This window comes from Perna viridis, chromosome 11, assembly GCF_037379345.1.
Source record: "Perna viridis isolate PV_CMFRI_1.1 ecotype Kerala chromosome 11, ASM3737934v1, whole genome shotgun sequence".
Classification (NCBI taxonomy): domain Eukaryota; kingdom Metazoa; phylum Mollusca; class Bivalvia; order Mytilida; family Mytilidae; genus Perna; species Perna viridis.
This window is the reverse complement of record NC_142455.1, coordinates 27,942,324-27,955,281: the sequence shown is the minus strand read 5'-3', so window position 1 is coordinate 27,955,281 and position 12,958 is coordinate 27,942,324. Positions and strand designations below refer to the sequence as shown.

The 12,958-nt window shown below is 35.1% G+C and overlaps 1 protein-coding gene and 1 long non-coding RNA gene across 2 annotated transcripts in view; both read left to right on the top strand.

Annotated features, from left to right (window-relative positions):
- LOC148603588 (solute carrier family 40 member 1-like) overlaps positions 1-12,958 on the top strand; it is a 47,965-nt gene that overhangs the window by 4,258 nt on the left and 30,749 nt on the right. The window lies entirely within an intron of this gene.
- Positions 139-2,658, top strand: LOC148603589 (uncharacterized). Its single transcript, XR_015916904.1, has 2 exons — positions 139-2,177; positions 2,393-2,658. It is a non-coding gene; the product is annotated as an uncharacterized LOC148603589 (long non-coding RNA).

Here is a 12,958-nt window from a genome sequence, read left to right as displayed (position 1 = left end):
GTAAGCAAGCGCACGGAAGATTAAGTTTAAAACGCGAAGTTTTCCAGTTGTTTGTGTTTACAGTGTTTGTCAGAAGATTACTATCAAATCAAAGTATGGCAGAGAGTTTCATTGCTTATCGACCTAGTACAGGTATGTTGGATCTTGTTCAAGCTGAACGAAGGTTAAAATGTTTATGACGAGTTTTATACTCAGTGTTCCAGCTGCCAAGGGCGGAGGGGAGCAATTTTAAGCATAGGCATTTGTTTTATATACATGTAAAAAAAATTGGTTGTAAGGAAGTTGTGACAACCAATTAGGGGCTCCTATGACTTTCTAAATTCTGTCACCAGAAAAATCACCAGCTGCCAGTTTTTGTCGCCAATTTTCAGAAATTAAAGCCAAAATGGTTGCCAAAAAAAATGTTTTTTATAATTTTTAAAATATGACTGTATTAAGTCCAGTGATATGTTATCTTTGTAAATTCATCAAAAATAACCCCTTCATTCATGACACACATGTATCCATGATTCATTCTTGATGCACGTATAATGCAGGTTTTTAGCTCTAGTCTAAGTCAGAATCTGAAACCATCAGTCACGTTTAGTATGGGAAATATTAAAGTACTACTGCAGATTTTCTCATTGTATTGCTTTAGATGATGATAAAGCATAAAACACATCTTTCCAAAATGGAATGTAAATAAGCTTTGATGCTAATAATAACTTGTAAAGAAAAGGCTCACACCCCCTTCCCACAAAGTCTTTTAATTCAATATGAAGCAAACTGCCTCTCTTCTTCTTTTAGTAAAAAGAGCCTTCTCACCCACCCAACTTTCAAATATACAATAAAAGAATGTACAGTAGTTGGACCATCTTTGATCCCCCATCTTCTCTCAGCTATGAGTGTTTACACTTTATCTTTTCTGTTTTTCCATCCCATATAAAACTGTAAAACATTCTAAGTCATTAATAAAAGATTGATTTATATTAGGAAATGCAGTAAATTAATAAGCTTTGGAAGTGCTTGATATTTTATTACAGTGATACACTGTCTGTGACTGATTTTACCATGATGTTGCAGCTTATAATAATACCACAGAGCTTAAATCTAATGAACAATCTCTGCTAAGATACCTAAAGTTTGAAAATGACCAATAAAGTTTTATGTCAGGGCATAAGATCAAATTTGAAGCTTACTATCTACTCATAGCACTTTTGTCCTTGAGGTGTTCATTTTTAGCCCAGATATCAAATAAAAATAATTAAAACATTTTAGTGATTATCTTAAAGAGGAAACTTTACCATCTAGTAATAAAAATGTATCATCTGCATATTGGCTTAGTGTGGTTTATTGTCAGCCACATGTACTCCTTTTATACCAGATGTTAATTTCAGCTTCATAGCTTACAGTTCAACTCCAATTATAAACAAGTAAGGTGAGAGAGGGTCACCTTGATGACAACATCTTTCTATTTCAAAGAAATTTGATGTGATCATTATTTATCACACAACTTTTTGCTCCTTGATAAAATATCAACCCAGTTGCAATGAGATTCACCAAAATTAAAATTTTGAAGTGCTTTTTTAATGAAATCCCATTCAGTTGAATCAAAAGCCTTCTCAATATCAGTGAGTAACAATAGATGGCCCTCCTTATTTTATTCTAAATATATACCAGGTTATAAAGTAATCAGGTATTCTCTCCAATGAGTCTACTTTCCATAAACCGTTTTTGTGAATCACTTGCTTTTTACCTAGCAGGACCTGGCTTTGGGGCTAAATGTTGTACACATCTTTGGTTTAATGATGTTTCATATCTTTTTAAAAAAAAAGATATTTAATGGGGGCAAAAAAACTCAATACTTCATTGTAATACTATAAAATATCAATATCTTATTTTTCTTTTTTATCAACATTATCAATGTTTTGTGTTTCGTTGGTTTTGTTCTATGCATGTATGTACAATGTACATGTATTTGTATGGATTGATGTACACTATCTGCATATGTGTAACTATATTCAGATTGTGCGTCTCAGTCCAACACAGGCCCAAGTATTTTACACATGAAAGAACTGATCATCTTAAATCCTTGTTTAACTTTCAGGATGAAGGCTGTGAAGTGTAGAAAAAGTTCAGGGAGATGATTTAGTGACATAAGCCAGAAGGAGCACACAAGTGCAATAGTCAGCAATGAAGTTAGTACATTTTTCAACATTTTTCCCTTCATACAAATATAAAAATCTAAGAATTTCATAAGTTATAGAATTATAGACTAGAATTAGAAAATCATATAAGACATTTAAAGTGACTAAGCAGTCAAAAAATTGATGTTCTATAGTCTCTGTGCTCTGATTACATATTAATATATATAATGAAAATTATCATTTTTATAATGTTTTACATTTTTTAGGCTTTGCAGTTGAAATCCACCCTACATGAAGTCATTGTGACTGGAGGATAGACCAAATTAGGACTAGTGTACATTGACCCTGAATGGCAATTTCAACACATGATAAAAAACTATGGAAATTGGAATTTAATGTATATGGGAATATGAAAAAAATTGTTGTTTCCTTGTGTTAAAAATGACATCAAAGTTGATGATAAATTAATAAGGAGAATATAATATATAACATGTACATGTATCATATGTAAATACAAGTTTTAAAAGGAGAATTTGAATGTGTCTTTTACTCAGGTACAATTGCACTTTACAAGATCCCAACTTACTAGAAAGTGTTCAAATACATGTATTATATCTAGTCTTAGACAAACTACATCACTTCGAAAATTATACTTAAAACTACTTATTTGTAGAATTAAACAAACTGTTAAACTCAACCTCAGGGTGCACTATACAGTTACATTAAGGTGCACTGTTTCGCACACTAAGTTCCCCCCTTGAAATTTAGTAGAACTTGAAAGTCGAAATTTGGTGGATATATTGTTTAAATGTAGATCAGCATTTTTACATAAACAGATGTAATATATGTTTTGGTAAACAGGTGTTATTTAAATGGAGAGTGGTATCCGGAACGTTTCAGTCCCCTGCCGTATTAGGTTTTCTCTTCAGCATCAGATGGCTGATTTTCAAAATACCTTATTTCGCACGAACTTTTTGGACTAAAATTGTGGGAGAAAGAATTGAAAAGGGTCTTAGTATTTTTAATTTTCCACCTACTCCATGCATGCTTTCATCCTGTGGTAGTGTCCAGGTGCCTGATATTTTATAAAACATATTATTTGGCTGTTAGTTTTGGAAAGGCATCCCTGAGTTGTACTAAAACTCAGTAATATTTTTTTCAGTATGTTACCATGGCTACTGGATTTTATAAGAATAATCACTAAATTACTTATAAATGACTTGAACATCCACACACCAAAGATTTCAAAAATATGCACTTGCTTGTGACAAAACATTAGAATTTTCTGTGTGGACTGCCGTCAAACAGCTTTATTTCAACAAAAAGAGATCAAATTTTCAGAAATGACCTAATTGTATTGTACTACCTCAGCATTTGAGTAACCGGTAAGAATCCAAAGCTGGTATTGTTTGCTTGATATATTCCGTGATTGTATCTTAGCACGTTCAAGATTTTCCATAAATGTCGTACTATCCGTCGTCTTTGAAATGCTCTTTTGTACGTGCCTGTATCATTTGGTACACCCAAAGGTCAGTTATCTCAAATAATTTCAGTTAAAGTGGAAATTCTTTCCAGACGTGGGATGCCTGCGTATTGTGCCAAACTGATCTTCTTTGTCTAAGCCCCTTGGTTTTACCATTTTCTGTACAAGATTTGACTCCTTTACTTTTTATAACATTCTTATATTTGTTACAAATACCTGTAACGATACGTACAATGTCTACTATATATTTTAACATAGAATTGGGTACAATATTGGCCAAAAATTGGCATCGCTTAAGGCGACCCCTCGCGGACTCAACAACCATATGACTTTTGTAACAAACCTGGAGTCATTGGCATCAAATGTGGTGTGTTGTTTTTCGGACTGTGAAAGGTAAGCCGGACTATGAACTTGGTACCCTAGGTTACGTAGGAGACTTAAACAATCCCTGCAAACCCCTATTCAGCACAGAAACGTCCCCTTTTGTCAGCCAATTATTTAGTACTTCACTATCTGTCTTCATCATATGCGTCAAAATAGATGAATCGTTGTTCTTGCCATCTACCAAATAAGGTCCAAGCACACTAACAATGTATCCATCACTAGCAACAGCAATCATTGGCTTAACAAGGGGTCTATTTTTGTGCATGAAGAAAAGGTAATCGCTACTTTTTTCAATGTACACATATGTCCCGTCCATGACCAAAACTGCACAATCATCGCGTTCATCGGCAAGAAGTTCCATGGCAAAGTCATTAGTATGGTCCTTAACTACTGTTTCATGAGACACGTGAGAAAACAATCAGTCGAAGGGACAAATGTTACAGGAAGGAATTTCCGTACAGAATGAAATACTTGGAAACAATTCTTTTTCAGGACAAAGAAAAAATGAAGAAAATACTTTATTAGATAATCATGTTATTGATTTCATGAGAAAAATACCTAGAACTATGTGTTTAGAAAGAACGTAGGAGAAGCGTATGTTTAAGTATGGTACTAAGTCATCGTCTATTCCTGTGAGAGTATTAGACAAAAAGGCAGGATTATCTAAGTCTAATGTTTTTAATGCTGCAGATGTACAGGCAGGTTGTCTACACTATTGTAAATCAATGATATCAATGATATCATCGGTTGTCATAATGGTAGACGTATTTTTAAATCGATCTTTTGGCATTGCGAGTGATGGATTATTTTTCAGGTGAGCAGTGCAACACCGTGCACCAGCTGGAACAATAATATTTTGCTGAATAAAAATGTTCGTCCTGGCTTCCGCATTGCTGAATTCAATAAGGGTTTCTTTTTCAGGCAAACAAAGCAAATGGCATTTGACTTCCCGACCTTCAAAATAGGAATCGGGAGAGAATTGGAAGATTTTCTTGTATTTGATTTCAAAGCGGTGTTTCCAACTTAGCCAGATCGTGTCAAGAAATAGAATGCGTTGCGACATTTATTGCAAACAACGCTGTCTTTAGACAATGTGCTACATGATACGTGTACAAGCCAGTCTGTACATTTGAAAGTCTACGAGCATATCTCAAGTCTCTTATTCTTTTATGACAGTCAACGCAAACGTAAATCATTACGGAAGACAGCAGATTTTTTAAAAATGAAAATGTAAAGAAAGATATAAAGTTAATTCAAGTATGAAGAAAAAAAACCCTTTAAAATTTGCATAAAGTGCATGCACGTGCATGCAAGCATGTGGACAGATGGCTAATACAAAATCTACATGTGATTCAATAACTGAATAATTATATAAGAACATATATTTGATAATAACCACCATTAAAGTAAAGCATGAAGTAAACGAAACAAAATGATAAAAGCTCTACGACTTGTGATGTTCTAGTATGTTAGGTCACATAGCTTTTATACCGTGGTCATATAAATCAGGAGGAAACCACTTCTGGCAAAATGTATACGAATATATTTCTTATTCATAAAAAAATCAAGTTTTGTAGAATTCGTCCACAAGAAAATATTAGAACTTTTGTCTTCGTATTTATTTTCAATTGCCAACTTTGATAATTAATAGCGAATTTATTCAACAAAACCTGTCATACATGCCCTACATACATGAAATGTACCGTTTTAGATTTTTACGTGGTATTGACATTTTTTTATTTAAGAAAAACATAACAAAAATAAATAAATATATATAAATATATTGTATGCATGAGTGTGTGTGTGTGTGTGTGTGTGTGTGGGTGGGTGGTGGGGGTATAATGTTCCCTTTAGTTGTATTATTAGATTAATTGAGACCCAACATATTTAATTGGAAACTAATCGAGTCGTAAATTTTGAAGAGGAAAACAACAACAAAACCCAAGCCGTGTCGTGCCCTTATAGTGAATTACTTTCTCAAGGGAATGTGACTCTACGACCGTAACTATATGATTTATTCTAACACTTAAGAATTATTATAATATATACTATTGATGAATTAAATATGGATGGTCACCCCTTTGCGTGTCGTAGAAGTAAACTGTATCAATTTCATACTGAATAATTTAGCAGAATACACACATGGACCCGTTTGGTAACGAAATATAGTGTATATAAAGGGTATCTCGTTTACCGTTGTCATGTGCCGAAATCGATAAGTACCGAAATAACATTTGATATTACCCGGCATGCAAGTCTTCCGAAACAAGATTTAATAACGCGTTAATAAATATAATTATTAACATGTTAATAATTCGTTCTATTTATTGATATTAATAAATGATTTATGAACACTTTAATAAATATTTATCAACATGTACATAAATTATTTATTGATATCAATAAATAGTTGAATTATTAACATGTTGATAAATATTTTCACAGGTTATTAAATATTTATTGATATCAATAAATGGGGAATAAATATCACAACGGCTTTCCATACAGCACTTTTAAATGAAAAATACATGTAGGTGTTCATATTTAAAAATGCTATCAAATTTATTTGGCCGTGGCTATTTTGTCGGATCCGCTAAAATAGCTTTTATGATTTCATCTTTACCTCTAAGCATACATGTAATTGGTATAAAAATATAAAAAATGAAGGCATGACTTAAAGATATGTTCACAATAATATTATCAAAGTCACAACGCCGTTTAGAAAAGTATGCCTTTTACGGTCCGATTTGAAGTTTAAACGATCGTCATTATATTTTTGCCGTCAATATTTAACAAAAATACAAGACTTCATACATACAAGACTTAATATGTATATGTGGTTATAAAACTGAATATGTAATGTAGCATGAATTTTTATGAAAAAACCATAAAATTTTGAATGAGAAGTATGAAAAAATTTACACATAAATTATAATTATAAAGTAAAATAGGAATTCGAATCATTAGAAATTTAAAGATTTTCTGTCCTATAAAATGGTTAAATACCTTGAAATTTTGCATGAAACCTAAAATTTTATACATATTTTAAAGTAAAATAGAATATTTAAAAATTGACACAGATTTCTTTACATGGAAAAATAAATTTTTAACAAGTTGAAATTAAGATTGAATGATTGATTGTTGGGGTTTAACGCCCGAGCAGCAATATTTCAGCTATATCCAGATGATGAACATAAAATGGATGATAAAGTGTTTGTTTGTTGGGGTTTAACGTCCGAGCAGCAATATTTCAGCTATATTCAGACGATGAACATGAAATGTGATGAAATGAAAAAGGGATGGGACACAAGGACAATGGGGTCGACAAAATTTGATTGCCACTGGAAATAGGGAGAGGTGGGTATGGTCGGGCAATTAAGCCTCCTATGGCGGAGCCCTATGGTTCCTACTCCGGGAGAATACCACAGTAGGGTTCTTTAACGTGCGCGGAACGTGGCATCTTTCCCAACACGGTGCACCACTATGGTTTGCGGTCAGGTTTTCCGTATTATAGCCAGATAACCCCAGCATGTAACACGCCAGGGGTACCCCATTCCACCACCTGAGGCACACATCCCAGTTGCTCTGTGGGCAGAGCGCCCTAGCCCCCGGCTAGGGTTCTGAGCACTATTTAGTCGCCTTTTACGACAAGCTTAGCGCTGCTGTAGGCCTATTCATTTAACACCCGGACCTGGACGGATGATAAAGTGAAAAAGGGATGGGACACAAGGATAATGTGGTCGACAAATTTTGATTGCCACTAGAAATAAGGGGGATGGGTAGAGTTGGATAATTTAGCCTCCTATGGTCCGTTTACCATATTATGGCCTGACGACCCCAGCATGTAACATACATTTGTACCAGGGGTACCCCATTCCACAACATGGTCGTCAAAGTTAGGAATAAAAATGGATAAAATTTTACACAAAAATTAAAATACAATAAGAATTCAAAATAGTTTAGAAAAGTATGCCTTTTACGGTCCGATTTGAAGTTTAAACGATCGTCATTATATTTTTGCCGTCAATATTTAACAAAAATACAAGACTTCATACATACAAGACTTAATATGTATATGTGGTTATAAAACTGAATATGTAATGTAGCATGAATTTTTATGAAAAAACCATAAAATTTTGAATGAGAAGTATGAAAAAATTTACACATAAATTATAATTATAAAGTATAATAGGAATTCGAATCATTAGAAATTTAAAGATTTTCTGTCCTATAAAATGGTTAAATACCTTGAAATTTTGCATGAAACCTAAAATTTTATACATATTTTAAAGTAAAATAGAATATTTAAAAATTGACACAGATTTCTTTACATGGAAAAATAAATTTTTAACAAGTTGAAATTAAGATTGAATGATTGATTGTTGGGGTTTAACGCCCGAGCAGCAATATTTCAGCTATATCCAGATGATGAACATAAAATGGATGATAAAGTGTTTGTTTGTTTGTTGGGGTTTAACGTCCGAGCAGCAATATTTCAGCTATATTCAGACGATGAACATGAAATGTGATGAAATGAAAAAGGGATGGGACACAAGGACAATGGGGTCGACAAATTTTGATTGCCACTGGAAATAGGGAGAGGTGTGTAGGGTCGGGCAATTAAGCCTCCTATGGCGGAGCCCTATGGTTCCTACTCCGGGAGAATACCACAGTAGGGTTCTTTAACGTGCGCGGAACGTGGCATCTTTCCCAACACGGTGCACCACTATGGTTTGCGGTCAGGTTTTCCGTATTATAGCCAGATAACCCCAGCATGTAACACGCCAGGGGTACCCCATTCCACCACCTGAGGCACACATCCCAGTTGCTCTGTGGGCAGAGCGCCCTAGCCCCCGGCTAGGGTTCTGAGCACTATTTAGTCGCCTTTTACGACAAGCTTAGCGCTGCTGTAGGCCTATTCATTTAACACCCGGACCTGGACGGATGATAAAGTGAAAAAGGGATGGGACACAAGGATAATATGGTCGACAAATTTTGATTGCCACTAGAAATAAGGGGGATGGGTAGAGTTGGATAATTTAGCCTCCTATGGTCCGTTTACCATATTATGGCCTGACGACCCCAGCATGTAACATACATTTGTACCAGGGGTACCCCATTCCACAACATGGTCGTCAAAGTTAGGAATAAAAATGGATAAAATTTTACACAAAAATTAAAATACAATAAGAATTCAAAATAGTTTAGAAAAGTATGCCTTTTACGGTCCGATTTGAAGTTTAAACGATCGTCATTATATTTTTGCCGTCAATATTTAACAAAAATACAAGACTTCATACATACAAGACTTAATATGTATATGTGGTTATAAAACTGAATATGTAATGTAGCATGAATTTTTATGAAAAAACCATAAAATTTTGAATGAGAAGTATGAAAAAATTTACACATAAATTATAATTATAAAGTATAATAGGAATTCGAATCATTAGAAATTTAAAGATTTTCTGTCCTATAAAATGGTTAAATACCTTGAAATTTTGCATGAAACCTAAAATTTTATACATATTTTAAAGTAAAATAGAATATTTAAAAATTGACACAGATTTCTTTACATGGAAAAATAAATTTTTAACAAGTTGAAATTAAGATTGAATGATTGATTGTTGGGGTTTAACGCCCGAGCAGCAATATTTCAGCTATATCCAGATGATGAACATAAAATGGATGATAAAGTGTTTGTTTGTTTGTTGGGGTTTAACGTCCGAGCAGCAATATTTCAGCTATATTCAGACGATGAACATGAAATGTGATGAAATGAAAAAGGGATGGGACACAAGGACAATGGGGTCGACAAATTTTGATTGCCACTGGAAATAGGGAGAGGTGTGTAGGGTCGGGCAATTAAGCCTCCTATGGCGGAGCCCTATGGTTCCTACTCCGGGAGAATACCACAGTAGGGTTCTTTAACGTGCGCGGAACGTGGCATCTTTCCCAACACGGTGCACCACTATGGTTTGCGGTCAGGTTTTCCGTATTATAGCCAGATAACCCCAGCATGTAACACGCCAGGGGTACCCCATTCCACCACCTGAGGCACACATCCCAGTTGCTCTGTGGGCAGAGCGCCCTAGCCCCCGGCTAGGGTTCTGAGCACTATTTAGTCGCCTTTTACGACAAGCTTAGCGCTGCTGTAGGCCTATTCATTTAACACCCGGACCTGGACGGATGATAAAGTGAAAAAGGGATGGGACACAAGGATAATGTGGTCGACAAATTTTGATTGCCACTAGAAATAAGGGGGATGGGTAGAGTTGGATAATTTAGCCTCCTATGGTCCGTTTACCATATTATGGCCTGACGACCCCAGCATGTAACATACATTTGTACAAGGGGTACCCCATTCCACAACATGGTCGTCAAAGTTAGGAATAAAAATGGATAAAATTTTACACAAAAATTAAAATACAATAAGAATTCAAAATAGTTTAGAAAAGTATGCCTTTTACGGTCCGATTTGAAGTTTAAACGATCGTCATTATATTTTTGCCGTCAATATTTAACAAAAATACAAGACTTCATACATACAAGACTTAATATGTATATGTGGTTATAAAACTGAATATGTAATGTAGCATGAATTTTTATGAAAAAACCATAAAATTTTGAATGAGAAGTATGAAAAAATTTACACATAAATTATAATTATAAAGTATAATAGGAATTCGAATCATTAGAAATTTAAAGATTTTCTGTCCTATAAAATGGTTAAATACCTTGAAATTTTGCATGAAACCTAAAATTTTATACATATTTTAAAGTAAAATAGAATATTTAAAAATTGACACAGATTTCTTTACATGGAAAAATAAATTTTTAACAAGTTGAAATTAAGATTGAATGATTGATTGTTGGGGTTTAACGCCCGAGCAGCAATATTTCAGCTATATCCAGATGATGAACATAAAATGGATGATAAAGTGTTTGTTTGTTTGTTGGGGTTTAACGTCCGAGCAGCAATATTTCAGCTATATTCAGACGATGAACATGAAATGTGATGAAATGAAAAAGGGATGGGACACAAGGACAATGGGGTCGACAAATTTTGATTGCCACTGGAAATAGGGAGAGGTGTGTAGGGTCGGGCAATTAAGCCTCCTATGGCGGAGCCCTATGGTTCCTACTCCGGGAGAATACCACAGTAGGGTTCTTTAACGTGCGCGGAACGTGGCATCTTTCCCAACACGGTGCACCACTATGGTTTGCGGTCAGGTTTTCCGTATTATAGCCAGATAACCCCAGCATGTAACACGCCAGGGGTACCCCATTCCACCACCTGAGGCACACATCCCAGTTGCTCTGTGGGCAGAGCGCCCTAGCCCCCGGCTAGGGTTCTGAGCACTATTTAGTCGCCTTTTACGACAAGCTTAGCGCTGCTGTAGGCCTATTCATTTAACACCCGGACCTGGACGGATGATAAAGTGAAAAAGGGATGGGACACAAGGATAATATGGTCGACAAATTTTGATTGCCACTAGAAATAAGGGGGATGGGTAGAGTTGGATAATTTAGCCTCCTATGGTCCGTTTACCATATTATGGCCTGACGACCCCAGCATGTAACATACATTTGTACCAGGGGTACCCCATTCCACAACATGGTCGTCAAAGTTAGGAATAAAAATGGATAAAATTTTACACAAAAATTAAAATACAATAAGAATTCAAAATAGTTTAGAAAAGTATGCCTTTTACGGTCCGATTTGAAGTTTAAACGATCGTCATTATATTTTTGCCGTCAATATTTAACAAAAATACAAGACTTCATACATACAAGACTTAATATGTATATGTGGTTATAAAACTGAATATGTAATGTAGCATGAATTTTTATGAAAAAACCATAAAATTTTGAATGAGAAGTATGAAAAAATTTACACATAAATTATAATTATAAAGTATAATAGGAATTCGAATCATTAGAAATTTAAAGATTTTCTGTCCTATAAAATGGTTAAATACCTTGAAATTTTGCATGAAACCTAAAATTTTATACATATTTTAAAGTAAAATAGAATATTTAAAAATTGACACAGATTTCTTTACATGGAAAAATAAATTTTTAACAAGTTGAAATTAAGATTGAATGATTGATTGTTGGGGTTTAACGCCCGAGCAGCAATATTTCAGCTATATCCAGATGATGAACATAAAATGGATGATAAAGTGTTTGTTTGTTTGTTGGGGTTTAACGTCCGAGCAGCAATATTTCAGCTATATTCAGACGATGAACATGAAATGTGATGAAATGAAAAAGGGATGGGACACAAGGACAATGGGGTCGACAAATTTTGATTGCCACTGGAAATAGGGAGAGGTGTGTAGGGTCGGGCAATTAAGCCTCCTATGGCGGAGCCCTATGGTTCCTACTCCGGGAGAATACCACAGTAGGGTTCTTTAACGTGCGCGGAACGTGGCATCTTTCCCAACACGGTGCACCACTATGGTTTGCGGTCAGGTTTTCCGTATTATAGCCAGATAACCCCAGCATGTAACACGCCAGGGGTACCCCATTCCACCACCTGAGGCACACATCCCAGTTGCTCTGTGGGCAGAGCGCCCTAGCCCCCGGCTAGGGTTCTGAGCACTATTTAGTCGCCTTTTACGACAAGCTTAGCGCTGCTGTAGGCCTATTCATTTAACACCCGGACCTGGACGGATGATAAAGTGAAAAAGGGATGGGACACAAGGATAATATGGTCGACAAATTTTGATTGCCACTAGAAATAAGGGGGATGGGTAGAGTTGGATAATTTAGCCTCCTATGGCCCGTTTACCATATTATGGCCTGACGACCCCAGCATGTAACATACATTTGTACCAGGGGTACCCCATTCCACAACATGGTCGTCACAGTTAGGAATAAAAATGGATAAAATTTTACACAAAAATTAAAATACAATAAGAATTCAAAATAGTTTAGAAAAGTATGCCTTTTACGGTCC